Source organism: Fistularia commersonii, chromosome 26, assembly GCF_037954325.1.
Source record: "Fistularia commersonii isolate RoL2024-O1a breed Wild chromosome 26, RoL_Fcom_v1.0, whole genome shotgun sequence".
In the NCBI taxonomy this organism is placed as follows: Eukaryota; Metazoa; Chordata; class Actinopteri; order Syngnathiformes; family Fistulariidae; genus Fistularia; species Fistularia commersonii.
This window is the reverse complement of record NC_141309.1, coordinates 8588093-8601156: the sequence shown is the minus strand read 5'-3', so window position 1 is coordinate 8601156 and position 13064 is coordinate 8588093. Positions and strand designations below refer to the sequence as shown.

The following is a 13064-nucleotide window of genomic DNA, read 5'->3' as shown; positions in this document are numbered from 1 at the left end:
GATAATATTTTGAAGTGTGGATGGCCAAAGCACAGAGCATTGTTCTTCTCAAATGCACAAGCACACATGCAGAAACCTAGACATACTCTGTCCCTGCAGCCATGGGAATGGAGAATGCTGGGGTTCAAGGTCATTTCAAGTATTCAGCTGCCTGGGGCTTTCCATTGTCAATGTACCACATCCTTTGCTCTCACGAGCATTCAAATGCACACACAGACAAATAGACGCACAAGACATTGTAGGTAGACATATATCATATGTACCACATCTCAGTAATACTTGCATCCAGGACAGAAAAGTGTGTCAGTTGAGACATTGAAACTTTGCTCTCACATAGTTGCAGGTCTGTGTCTTCAATATACAAAATTGTGTTTGTTCCTGTTGTTATGACTGGCATAGAAATACAAGAAAAATTGGCGGATGATGGGCAAAAACACTCTCTTCTTCATTTAGCTTTTGTGCAGCTTTTTTGGTCATTTTTAGTTTTTCTTCTTCTCGAACCCTTCAAGGTGTCCTTTCTTGTCTAAATGGTGTCAGATGCTTGCCACTGTTGGAAATAAATATTTCCTTATTTTGGTCCATGTTTAGTGACGAGTTTGTGAGGATGTTGTAGAGATGGATTCTGTTGAGAAACTCAGAGAGAGGGAGCAGCAGGGTGTGATTAGCTCCTTTGTTGGAGGTCTGTTGAGCTTCATTGGCCGCAGAGAATAGGTTCCTAATGAACCCAGCCAAGCTTAGACCAAACTTTGTGCTGAGGACAAACTAAGTTATGTTGGTCTGGTGGAGCACTGGGGGTGAGCCAAATGATATTCAACGCCTAGACATATGGTCTCCCCATCAGGGCCTCCCCCAAGCACTTTTTCATGTCCTGCCTTATGTGTCTATGTTTGAAGGTCTATCTTACGCATAGGATAGGATGTGCACAAGAAAGAATATTGATAGCAAGATTTGCTTTATTTGTTTGATAGGTTTGAAACAGAGGGTTTGAGTTGAAACAGAGGAAGCAGAGAAAAGAGGAGGCAGGTTGATGCTTACTGGAAGCGACGGAGGAGAGAGGGCTGCAGGCTTTGTCTCTCCAGCCCACCCCAACGCGGAATCTTTTCTGACATGTCCTACAAGACATGGAGTAACTGAGTAAATCAGGCCAACCTAGCTATGGATCCCTGCCACAGCACTAAAAGGAAAGCAGGGAGTGTCTCAGAGAGTCCCATTATGGCACTAGAAATCTGACAGAAATACACTTTCATATCCCTTCATAGGAAAAGTAATTTGTTAGAGTAGTAAGCTTTTTGTGTACATCTGCATGTGTGCAAAATATAGGGGAGGTGAAGGCAAACCTGACTATGGCTTGAGGCTAATTGTTTGGGTCAGGGTGGGAGCGTGGAGACCTGTGGCGTTCGTGCGTAACCAGCAAGGCTCTCGGTAACTGAGCCGGCAAGGGGGAGAATGGGCCCACTCCAGGGCCACACAGCAGGCTCAAACAACACTTATTCTGCTGGCCAAACTGTCAGCCAGAACAACTTCATTGTGCCAAAAATTGGACTTGAAAGCAAGGCACAGACTTCGGAGGGGAGGGGGCAGTGGGAAGGTAGGGAGAAATAGTGGATGATGCAGAGAGAGGATAGAAGAGAAAGGGGGCCTGTGGGAAAATTTTGGACTGGAAAAGAGGGAGTCCAATAGAAAGTGCAGTCTTGGAGATGAATGGGGTCAGACAGTGTGAGTTATTTTGGTTCTCATAGATTGTACATAAGGGCCAGTTAGCCAGGTCTGCATTTGTGGCTGGAATGGGAAGAAGCGTGACACTTCTGTATTTCAGTGTCTGTCGATAGTCAGTGAAACGGTCTTTTGAAATCTTCTCAGAAAGCTATTGTAATTTGCAAAATGTTTCCTTTAAAATGTAATCGATTGTTTGTACTTTAATCATGTCATCTATCTTTCCTCATTTTGGTCTTCCTTTGTCAAATACCAAAACAAGCCCATATTTTGGAGAAATGTCTCAAGCCTTTGAAATATATCTGTACCCCACACATGCTGCACACAAGAATCGGACATTTCCCTGCAGGATTTCTTTGGCTCAAACCCTGGGAGGGAGCCTTGCCGATGACTTTGATCTGTGATTTGTATATTATACAACACCCAGCTCCTTGGACTGACATTAAACCCGTCTAAATCAGTCCAATACTGATTTGCGTCACCTTTTCCTTTTTGTGTCCCCTGTCTTCTCCTCTTGCCCATTTCATATTCATCTTCTTGGCCCCAGAAACCACTGCAAAAGAGTGAAGAAGTTAAGTTTGTCACACTGAATTTAGGGAGATGGGGAAAGTTTATGTTTGGGTTTTGTGTGTGGTCAAAGGTATGTGTGTATGTGTGAATAGCTTTCCCGTGCAGTGTGATTGTGCATGTGAGTGAAATGTGTATGTGTACACACACACACACACACACACACACACACACACACACACACACATACACACACACATACACACGCACACAAACTTGCACACATTTGATCCAGAGCTAGCCCCGCAGCTCCCAGAGACTTAACAAAAGGCCTCCTCTATCTATTGTATGAGCAGTGTGTTTCCCAGGAGAGCTCAGACTCAGTGAGAGAAGAGCCCAGGATTGCTTTCTTGTGACATAGATGTTTATTCGCTCTATGGTCCAGCAGAATACACTATAAAAAACTGACCCTAGCATTTTGACATGCACGACACACAGTTTGGGAAATAAAGAGAGGTTCTAGATGCTGTGAGAAAGTACAAAGTAAGTAGCCTTGACAAACAAACAGCCGAACAAGACGGACAGATACTGAACAAGCCATCTATAAACGTATTCGCCCATATGAAAAGGAATATTCAGGGTTTTGTCTTCCATTTTATTTGTTCCTTTGTCTTTACACTAGTCAGCTTTCCTGTCAAGTTTGTTCATGAATGTAGATCCACCCAGTGGGTGGGAAGAGATATCATCCTGATCTTGACAAGCTCACCCATTGACTGCATACTAATTTCTTTCGATCCAGCTCAACACAAATACAAATTTCAGGGACTGCTCATCATCGCTAGTAAAGTCTTTTGATTTCAACAGATTGCAGCTGTCGAATTTAGGTTAGCAATTAATTGTACTGCTTGCTGTGGATAGCAGTTATAGATGCTCTAGATATCTTTGGACATCTAGCAACTTGTCTGACTTTAAACCCCTGAGCAAATGAAGAAATGTGTGAAGCAGCTGCATATCTTTTGCCGGTCATTTAAAGACTTCAAAAGTTTTCAAAAATACCTTAGCAACAGATTTCGCTGTCCTTATGATTTGTGGTACTACAAGTTTTGAATACTCAGTATCGTAAGGCCTCATTTCCTCGAGTAATATCAAGTTGAACTTGATCTGTTATGCAAGATTGACCATATCTCAGAAGAGCTGCAAAGGCAGGCACCTGAAAACAAACATAGTTAGTTGATACCATCGAACCTCTTGAACACCATTATCGTCTAAGATATCGTAGCACTCCCCTCTATACCAGCCCCCACCACACACACACACACACACACACACACACACACACACACACACACACACACACACACACACACACACACACACACACACACACACACACACACACACACACCCTCCAAACCGGACTTACTCTCTCCCTCTACACCCATTGTGGTAAAAGCTTGTCTGCTGAGGCAGAGAGTGAATGTAAGTCATTGTTACGGCGTAACCAGACTCTAGAGCAGGTTGTTTGATCCTCTTTTGAACCTGAAAAGCTTTTTTTTTTTTTTCCTCAAACCGCCACATCAGCTGAGAGGGTCAGACAACAGACTATTTGTAGACTTCAGTTTGTGAGCTTCTTTTTTCCCTTTTTCCCCCCTTTGATTTGTTTTTTGACTGTAAAAGTCTGTCAACCAGATTCAGTCTGACTCAGAAGCTTTAATTATAATAAAGTGGAGAAGGAACCCATTGGCATTTCTCTCGAACAGACACAGGGTTTATGTTTAGCCTCATTTGCACCTCAAGTCTGCAATAAAATAAAAACGGTACTGGTACTGGAGTGTGCTGTTGATGACCTCTTGTAAATTGATTTTTTTTATACACAATATGTCGCTCAGTACTACACACTGTCACTGTGTTTCTGTAAACACAGCATTATATCATTATTTTACAATACAATATAGAACCATGCCATTGTATAGGTAAAAGGTTTTGGCACTGCTTTGCTCTTCTTGCCATTGTCACTTTTTGGTATTGCATTCTTATCTTATGGTCTGTTTGGCCTTCACTGCGGACAATGTGGATGCTAATATCCCAGTCCCATTATGCTGGTTGTCTTTGTACGTCTGCTTTCTTCCCAAAGAGGTATAGATGAAGAGTAGTGGAAGGGGGGGATTGAATAGTGTTGTATATTTTGGAGGGAGATTTTTGAGTGCACACACATGCATCCATCTGTGCCCCCAACCTATTTTAGATGTGAGAAACTGTACCATCATTTGCATAAGAATAATTGACACTTCAAATTAGCCTTCCAATCAAAGAGGATTATTTTTCCAGCATATGTGGAGGCTCTGAGCAGTGGTATACCGAAGAATATGAAAAGGAGGGCAACAGAGAGCACAGGAGGGAACACGTCATAAAAGCTTAACCCTATCATTTCCACGTCTCAGAATATTGGATTTGATGTCCCTTTTTATTGCACATATAACTTGATGTACAGTAAAACAGACTTTTGTAGGGAAATAATAAATTATTTCTCCTCTAAAGTTACATTTTCTATGACTGTCTGGTACAAAAAACAATTTCTGATTGATAGGTTGTCTATTTTACCTTTGAAAGCTTAAGGTGCTCTGACTGTGTTATGTGCACATTTACACATCTAATATTCACTTCACTGGCTATGGATGCAAGCCAAGAGTATGAGTGCTGTTAAGTACAGTAGTGTGTGTGTGTGTATGTATGTATGTATGTGTGTGTGTGTATTTGTGTGTGTGTGTGTGTGTGTGTGTGTGTGTGTGTGTGTGTGTGTGCCCGTGTGTGTGTGTGTGTGTGTGTGTGTGTACTAAAGATTTGCTCGTATTAAACCATTAAACCAAGTGCAATGTTAAATTATTGATAATGGTTAATGAAAAGGATCAGTTCAGGATGAACTATGGGCTTAACCATAGCCTGAAGGCGAACACCCACACTTTTATAGCACACACTCACACACTCACACTCACTCCCACACATGCACGCGCACACACACACGCACATACACTCATCAAAACATTCTTTTTCATTGTTCATCATCCATTGAAGCTCTAAAAGGAATTAATAATTTAAATTATTTAAAATTATTATTTTTTTCTCACTCCATCAGCTTCCCTCCATTTATCTATCAAAGCGTACTACTGCAGTTAGAAGTTAGGTGCTTCCTTGACAACCTGGTCGACGACCACAGAAAGATTTCGAGGCTTTGCCAGTTTAGGGGAGTGCAACGATTCAACTTTGGGGAAAGAGGCTGAGAATTGGAGGTTGGGGGTGCCATTGGCGCCAGCCCCTCTGAAGAGCTCAGCATCCCCCTGCTTACAGGATGGCGGATGTGTCTAAGGGTATCCATGACAACACTGCTGTATGCCAGGGACATACCTCAGCAATGTGGCTGAGTAGAGTTGGTGTGTGTGTGTGTGTGTGTGTGTGTGTGTGTGTGTGTGTGTGTGTGTGTGTGTGTGTGTGTGTGTGTGTGTGTGTGTGTGTGTGTGTGTGTGTGTTCTATTATGGCCCACATTTCGGTGACATTAATATTCACTCAGTATCAGGGAGAAGCTGCTGCAGCCCAAATAAGTTTGCTACTCAACAGAAATAAACCTTTGTATTGACTCACAAGGAAGGAAATGTGGAATGTGTGTTTTTCAAATGTACACAAAATTTCTACTAAGTGGAGAAAACCTAGCTCGGACAAACTTGACCATGAACTCAGGCTCTTGCTTTTTTTTAGGCTTTAGGTTTAGGCTCATTCTATGTATTTTATATTAAGTAAAGAACTTATGAGGCAGAGATCAGGGCCAAGTCTTTAACAAAAAAACACACATTTGCAGAACCACTCTTTTAGGTCAAGTGTTGTAATAACCCTATCTGAGTCAGCCAGGATTCTCATTCTGGAAGTTGCCACATTATACAGCTCTGATGAGTTCCCATGTAATAGAAGTGTGAAAATGTGAAGAATGGAAAAGAGAAATGCAGTTTTATATTTTCAACCCACATATTCCTTACAACTCACTCCACTGACACACACAAATATATAGTCAAACATAGTTCCTATGGGAGTTTATTTTTAACCCTAACAGGCTGTGCATTACTGAGGGGGTTAACGGGCCAAATGGTGAATCATGTAAATAATTTACAATAGCTGAAACTCTTTCGATGTAACCTCAGAATGAAAGGGGTAGGAAGACTAAAGCGAGTTCCCTTTTCCCTATCGCACTTGGGTAAGCTGTACAAATACAAACAGGAAAAACTAAAAAATAAACACAAGTACAATCTTCATGATTATCAATAACATGGAATTATTGCTATGTATCTTGCCATGTTACATTACATTACACTACAGTCATTTAGCAGACACTTTTATTCAAAGCGACTTACAAAAAATGTGTGATGTATCATATCTTTGTGTATAAAATGTTTCTATTTAAGTGTGTATTAATATCACGAGCAGTAACCATGATATCTGTTCTGCAATTTTTAGATTTCCTGGAGACTTCGCAGATTTTGACCCAGAAACAAATGTATTGATGGGAGACCCCTGGCTAAAGTACCTCAAGGATATTCAGTCAGTCTCAGAGGTGACTGTCCTCGCTCCTTTCAAGCATTACGGTTACTACCCTTGTTTTATATGGGCTATATTTCATAAGTTCCTTGCTATGGATCACTAGTTTTTGCATCTGCTTTATCAGAGAATTTCATATAAGAAGTGTCTGAGACATTTTGAGTGACATTGCTTCTGTCAAACGGTTGATTGAAGAAGACACAGACAGAAATGCTGTGCTAATGAAATCATCTGACCCACATCCTTTAGTGCTATCCATTTCTCCAAAGACACAGAAAGGGCATTTATACAGGTAAACCATGACTGGTCCCTGAAGTGAAAGAATGCTTCTTTAGAAGGAAGAGAAGCATCCATTATTTACTATACTAGGATTGCACGACACTTAGGAGATAATGCATTGCTTCAAGCATACAAAATATAGAGCCTCCTCAGTGCAACTGAGGCCATTGTTGTGTTTTTTCGAACATGTCTGTTTCCATCTGTACTGATAGATGAAAAAGAATATGTCTCCCTAAGGTTCAGAAGCACAGACAGAGTTAGATAGAGAATGGAACGGAGAAAAGATGTTTTGTTTTTTGCGTGTGTCAGTCATATCATTGTGTGCATTTGTAATTCATGTGTGTACATTTTTGTGCATGCGTCAGTATATTTCCATGAGTATGCTTTCTGGCATTTGTGTGTGGAGAGTGAACACTGCTCAGGTTAGTTTCTTAACAATACGGTGCAAACACAAGTTTGGCTATTTAGTCATTTGTGCAGGCACTGCATGCATCATGTGACAGCTGTGAGATACTGCATGTCTGTTTCAGTTGTGATAGGCTTTAGATAAGTCTTATTCTCTCCAGGTGAACATCACCTTCCTACTTGTGGAGAGAGGAAGAATCTATCTGCTGTCTATAGGGAGTTGTTAGCAGATAGAAAACAAGGAAAACATCTCCTCCATCCTGTTGTAAGACTTGGGGCAGCGCCAGGCACTACTTTATACCTTTGCCAATCTCCCAGAAGACACTGCAACATGAAATCTTTTTTTTTTGTGGGAAAAGGAGGGACTTTTCCCAAAAATACCTGTACATTTTTGCATAAATCTGTGCTGCAGTGGAGAGCATGACATCTCTCAACATATTTGAAGACATGGAATAATCCCAGTCTTCTGACATAAGTGAAAATCTGAATAAAAAAAAGTTTAACTGGGTCAAACTGAAGCAAATATTGCATCAATGTCTTAAGTATGAATTCTGTTAATGAATAAATATCATAGTCCTATCTCTAATATTGTTCATTAAGATTATTTTTTAACAGAATATGTTTTTCTTTTGTTTTTCATTTTTTATTGTTACCAAAGATATTGAAATATTTTCGCTTAGTGAATTTCAGGGCCCCAAAAAATTCACTGGTCTATAACATTCTTTATCCTAGTTTCCTAATATCATAATAGCACTAGCTTTGTAAATGCCACAATTTTATCAAAGCTGGCTTCAGACTACAAAGAGTTAGTGAAAGTTACACTGTGCCTACAATCCAGGACCTGGATAAATAGTTTGTAGTAGAGGTTTTGAGTTTGACTCTTGATATGTGACCATCTAAATAGATTCAAAGCCAGAGATGGGAAATATATTAGATACACAAACTGAGTCTGATTTCGTGGGAGACATCAGAGTATTTTGATTTAGAAACAAAAGTATCTTTCACAAAATCTTTCACAGTTTTTTTTTCTTAAGTCCCTTTAGACATGATTTTCTGTGGACCTATTGGCTATCAAGCATTATTATCTCTATCTGAAGACAGCTGGCCATTTCCTTTCATCCCTAAAAAGCAATGTTGCTGCTACATTTCCAAATTTAACATTGATCTATTGAGCTATTGTTTGCAAGGGTTTTATCTGATGTATCTATAATATAAAAATCTATAATATCAGATCCTAAAAACCATAAAAAAGCTTTAACACAAATACATATATATATGTATATATATATATACATATATATATATGTATATATATATACATATATATATATATGTATACATATATATACATATATATATATGTGTATATATATATGCAGATGTATAGATGTATGTATATGCAGATATACATGTATATATATACATATGTATATATATACATATATACATGTATGCGTACATATATAGATATGTATATATATGTATACATGTATACATATATATATATACATACATAAACATATGTATATATATACATATATACTGTACATATGTATATATGTATACATATATATATACTCATACACACACACAGACACATATGTGTGTGTAGTTTTGCACGCTGTGAAGATCATCCTTTATTTAGGTGAGGTGTCAGCAGAGAAGAGGAAAATGATGCAGAGCGAAGCAAACGCAGCTCTGACTAAGATCAGCTGCCACCGATAGACAGACAGGCCAGGCAAGAAGCATGTGCCCTTGAGGTGCTGTGAGCAGGCAGGGTGGTGTGCTTGACTTGTCTCATTTCACCTCCCTTCATCTTTTGCAATTGGGCTGAGTTGGATTGTTGATGGCCCAGGGACCCCATGTAAACCCCCAACAGTTCTGTACTGTCAGCCAAACATCACAGAAACATGTGGAAGAAGACAGCCTGACCAAAACATTATTTTGTACAGTCTGAATTCCTAGAAAAAAAATAAGGGAAGAAGTTGACTTGCAGCCACTTCCATGGGACCTATTCAATATCCAGAGATTTAAAAATTCTGACAAGACAAAATGGAAGCTGCATTTGGAGTAAAACCTTGAGAAAACATCTTTGTTGAAGTCAGTCAAATGATGTGTTATTCTGTGTCTGTTTGATGCAAACAATGACACCATACACTAGAGATATGACTGAGCCTGTCAGGCATATCCACTGTTGATCTGAAATGACCCCAGCTGTTTTGAGTCCATACATCCATTTCGGGCCCCAGAATACCCCCAACCTTGTCAGCAAGCTCTATGGTTTCAAGGAAATGTAATACCATAATGTCTTTCAAGGGAAGGAAGTGTCAGGTATGGTGGGAGTCACACAGGAAGGGTGGAAGTGCAGGTAACAGGTTAGGTGGGGTAAAGGGGATCCGATAAGGCATTGCCTGGACCCTAGAGTCTTCCAATTTCTTCCATGAGAAAATAATAAGCAGCTGTATCCCTGAGACACTCCCAGGACACTGTCCTTAGCCACAAAACCATCAACAGCATCTTATCAGGTTCTAAGGATATCATGTAAGACAATACATGTGAGAAGTGCTGGAGAAACAATGGGAGAAAAGCACAGTGTGATATGAAGATACAAATGTCAGAGGCTATTTTTTAGCCCTTTGTTGCCTTCATGTACACTGAAAACACACAGTTCAACATTCGTCTTTTGTTGAAAATAGTCACCTTGGGTTTTGATATAACTACTCGAAGTATAGAGACTCAAGTTAAAGCAATAATAATGTACACGGTAAGGATATGTGCATGTCATGGATGAAGCACAGTAAGCAAATTGGTAGATCCCATTAGATCCCTTATGATGAATGGTTATGAAGTACTACTTTACCATAGCTTTAAATTGATAGAATGTTTTCCAGAGCCTTTTCAAATTAAATGCATTTACTAATTTTTTGTATTTTTCATTCTAGGTATATGATTGCTGCTGATCAACCAAGAATCTGGATTTCACCACAAAAAGTGCTCAAAGTGCTCTTCAGCTGCTCTAAAGTTCAATTTCCGCTGTTAAATTTGGATGTGAACTCTCCTTTTCTTTGTGTTCATTATAATTTGTGGAAAAGGGATAATATAAATTACAACTAAAATGTTTTCAAAACTTGTATTTAGTTCTGTGCTGGTGAAGCACAAAATGTACATTTTTTGAAAGCTAAATAAAAGCTTTTCTTCTGATTTTGTGTTGTGTTTTTTTTTCTTCTTTCTTTGCTGTGTTCAGGCACTCCAGGTAAAGAACAATAAGCTTGACATAATTGGATCCTATTTGGTTATGAAAGGGCTGTGCATACTGATAAGAGCGGGCAGGGTGATCCAAGCATTGTGTATCCAGATCAAATGATACAGTTGACACAATTTTAGTTGCAGATTTCAGACAGAACGTGAGCCTCCCCTTGTAGAATCCCTTACACCCTCCCGTATCTTGTAATGTATTTACTGCAGACCTGTCAGATTAAATGTACCTTTATATAGTATGTGCAAGAAACAGGAATATGGTCATTTTCTACACTATTACAAATAGTGGAACATTTCATTGCATTTTCATGTGCATGATCCATATTTTTCAAAAAAGGATCCAAAAGTCCAAGATAAATGTAGGAAATCAATATCTCCCTCTGAAATTTTTTGGGGGGAATGAGAAATAAGAGAATCATTTTTCATCACTCTTCTCTCAAATCATCGTCTTTCTTCCCCTCTAAATTCCTTTCCCTTCCTAACATATTTATTCTCTCTACTTAATCATCACTTTTTTGTCATGATTTCACATTCTCATTTCCTTCACCAGCATCGCTTCTCCCCTCTTTTCTCTGACTCCGTCTCAGTCCATTCTTCTCCCTCATCCTCCCCCACCCTTACCCTTTCTCCTCACTTTCTCTCTCTTTCATTCCGTCTCCGTTGTCTTTCGTCTAAGATGTCAGATCACAGTCTAGTCCTACCCTTGCCCTGTCATCACATTTTTCACACAATCCCAACCCCTTAATTGGGCCTGTATCATCATATCATATCATAGAATACCTGATCACAGCAAGAGATGAAAGATGGTCTCCACCTATTCCCTGGCAGACAGACAGACACCGATATAGTGTAACACGAAAACAAAAATATAGAGCCAGCAATCATACAAACACACGTCATGGGACAAGAATCCTAGCTGTGTCTGTGTACATTGTACTTCATGTTTGCACCAAGTTGTCAATAGGATGATTACAGTGTGATAGGTGAGATGGAGTGAATTTCAGTGCTGTTTGAATCAACTGCTGGGGGCTTTTGTCGTATGGTGAAGGATGCCCTGGAGCTGGTGATGTTATATTTGGCGACCAGGCAACCAGACAATGTAAGGAAATCTCCCATAAGTGTCCCAGGACTGCTGAAATAACTTTGACACGCAATGGCATTAAAATGAAAGATGCTATGTGAAATCTTAAACACACCTAAAAAGCAGGGGGCTTTGTCAGCTGTCAGAGGAAATTCTTAATTTCTCAAATGTATTTTAGCGGACAGTCTCAAGACCCCTGGCAGGGTCATCGAGGGAGCGAGGAAGTTTGCCCAACCAATCTACATGTGTTTTGTAGATCTGGAGAAGACCACGTCCTGCTGGCAAACCTATGGGGGGCGCTCCAGGAATATGAGGTACCAAACTCCATCTTACGGGCATTTCGGTACTGGTATGATCGGTGCCACAGCTGGGTCCGCATTGTCGGATGTAAGTTGGACCTGTTTCTGATGACAGTTTGACAACGCCAGGGCTGCTGTTTATCACCGATTCTGTTAATAACTTTTATGGACAGATTTTCTAGCTGCAGCTAGGGCATCAGGTGGGATTGGGTTTAGTGGCCGCAGGATCGAGTCTCTGCTTTTTGCAGATGATGTTGTTCTGTTGGCTTCATCAGACCATGATCTTCAGCTCTCACTGGAACGGTTTGCAGCCAAGTGCAAAGCGGCTGGGATGAGGATCACCATCTCAAAATCCAAGACTATGGTGTTCGACTGGAAACGGGTGGAATACCCACTTCGGGCTGGGGAAGAGGTCCTGCCCGAAGTGGAGGAGTCCACGTATCTCGGGGTCTTGTTCACAAATGAGGGAAGGATGGAGTGGGAGATCGACAGGCAGATCGGTGCGGTATCTGCAGTGATGTGGACTCTGTGCCAGTATGACGTGATGGAGAGGGAGCTGAGAAAAAAGGTGAAGCTCTCAATTTACCGGTTGATCTACGTTCCCACACTCACCTATGGTCATGAGCTTTGGGTAGTGACCGAAAAAACAAGATTGCGGATACAAGCGGCCGAAACAAGTTTCCCCCGCAGGGCAGCCGGACTCTCCATTACAGATAGGGTAAGAAGTTTAGCCATCCGGGAGGATGGAGCCGCTGCTCCTCCGCATAGACAGGAATCACAGGTGGCTCGGGCATCTGGTCAGGATGCCTCCTGGACGCTTCCTGGAGGTATTCCAGGCATGTCCATCTGGGAGGAGACCAGAGGGAAGACCAAGGACAGGCTGGAGGGAATATGTCTCTTGGCTGGCCTGGGAATGCCTTGGGGTCCCCCCAGAAGAGCT

At 40.7% G+C, this 13064-nt stretch overlaps 1 long non-coding RNA gene across 1 annotated transcript in view; it reads left to right on the top strand.

Moving 5' to 3' along the window:
- The window catches only part of LOC147218498 (uncharacterized), a 33599-nt gene extending 22912 nt beyond the window's left edge, over positions 1-10687 (top strand). Inside the window, exons 3-4 of the long non-coding RNA XR_015108798.1 lie at positions 6722-6818; positions 10429-10687. This is a non-coding gene — a long non-coding RNA (uncharacterized LOC147218498). The remainder of the gene's footprint in view (positions 1-6721; positions 6819-10428) is intronic.
- The last annotated feature ends 2377 nt before the right edge of the window (positions 10688-13064 follow it).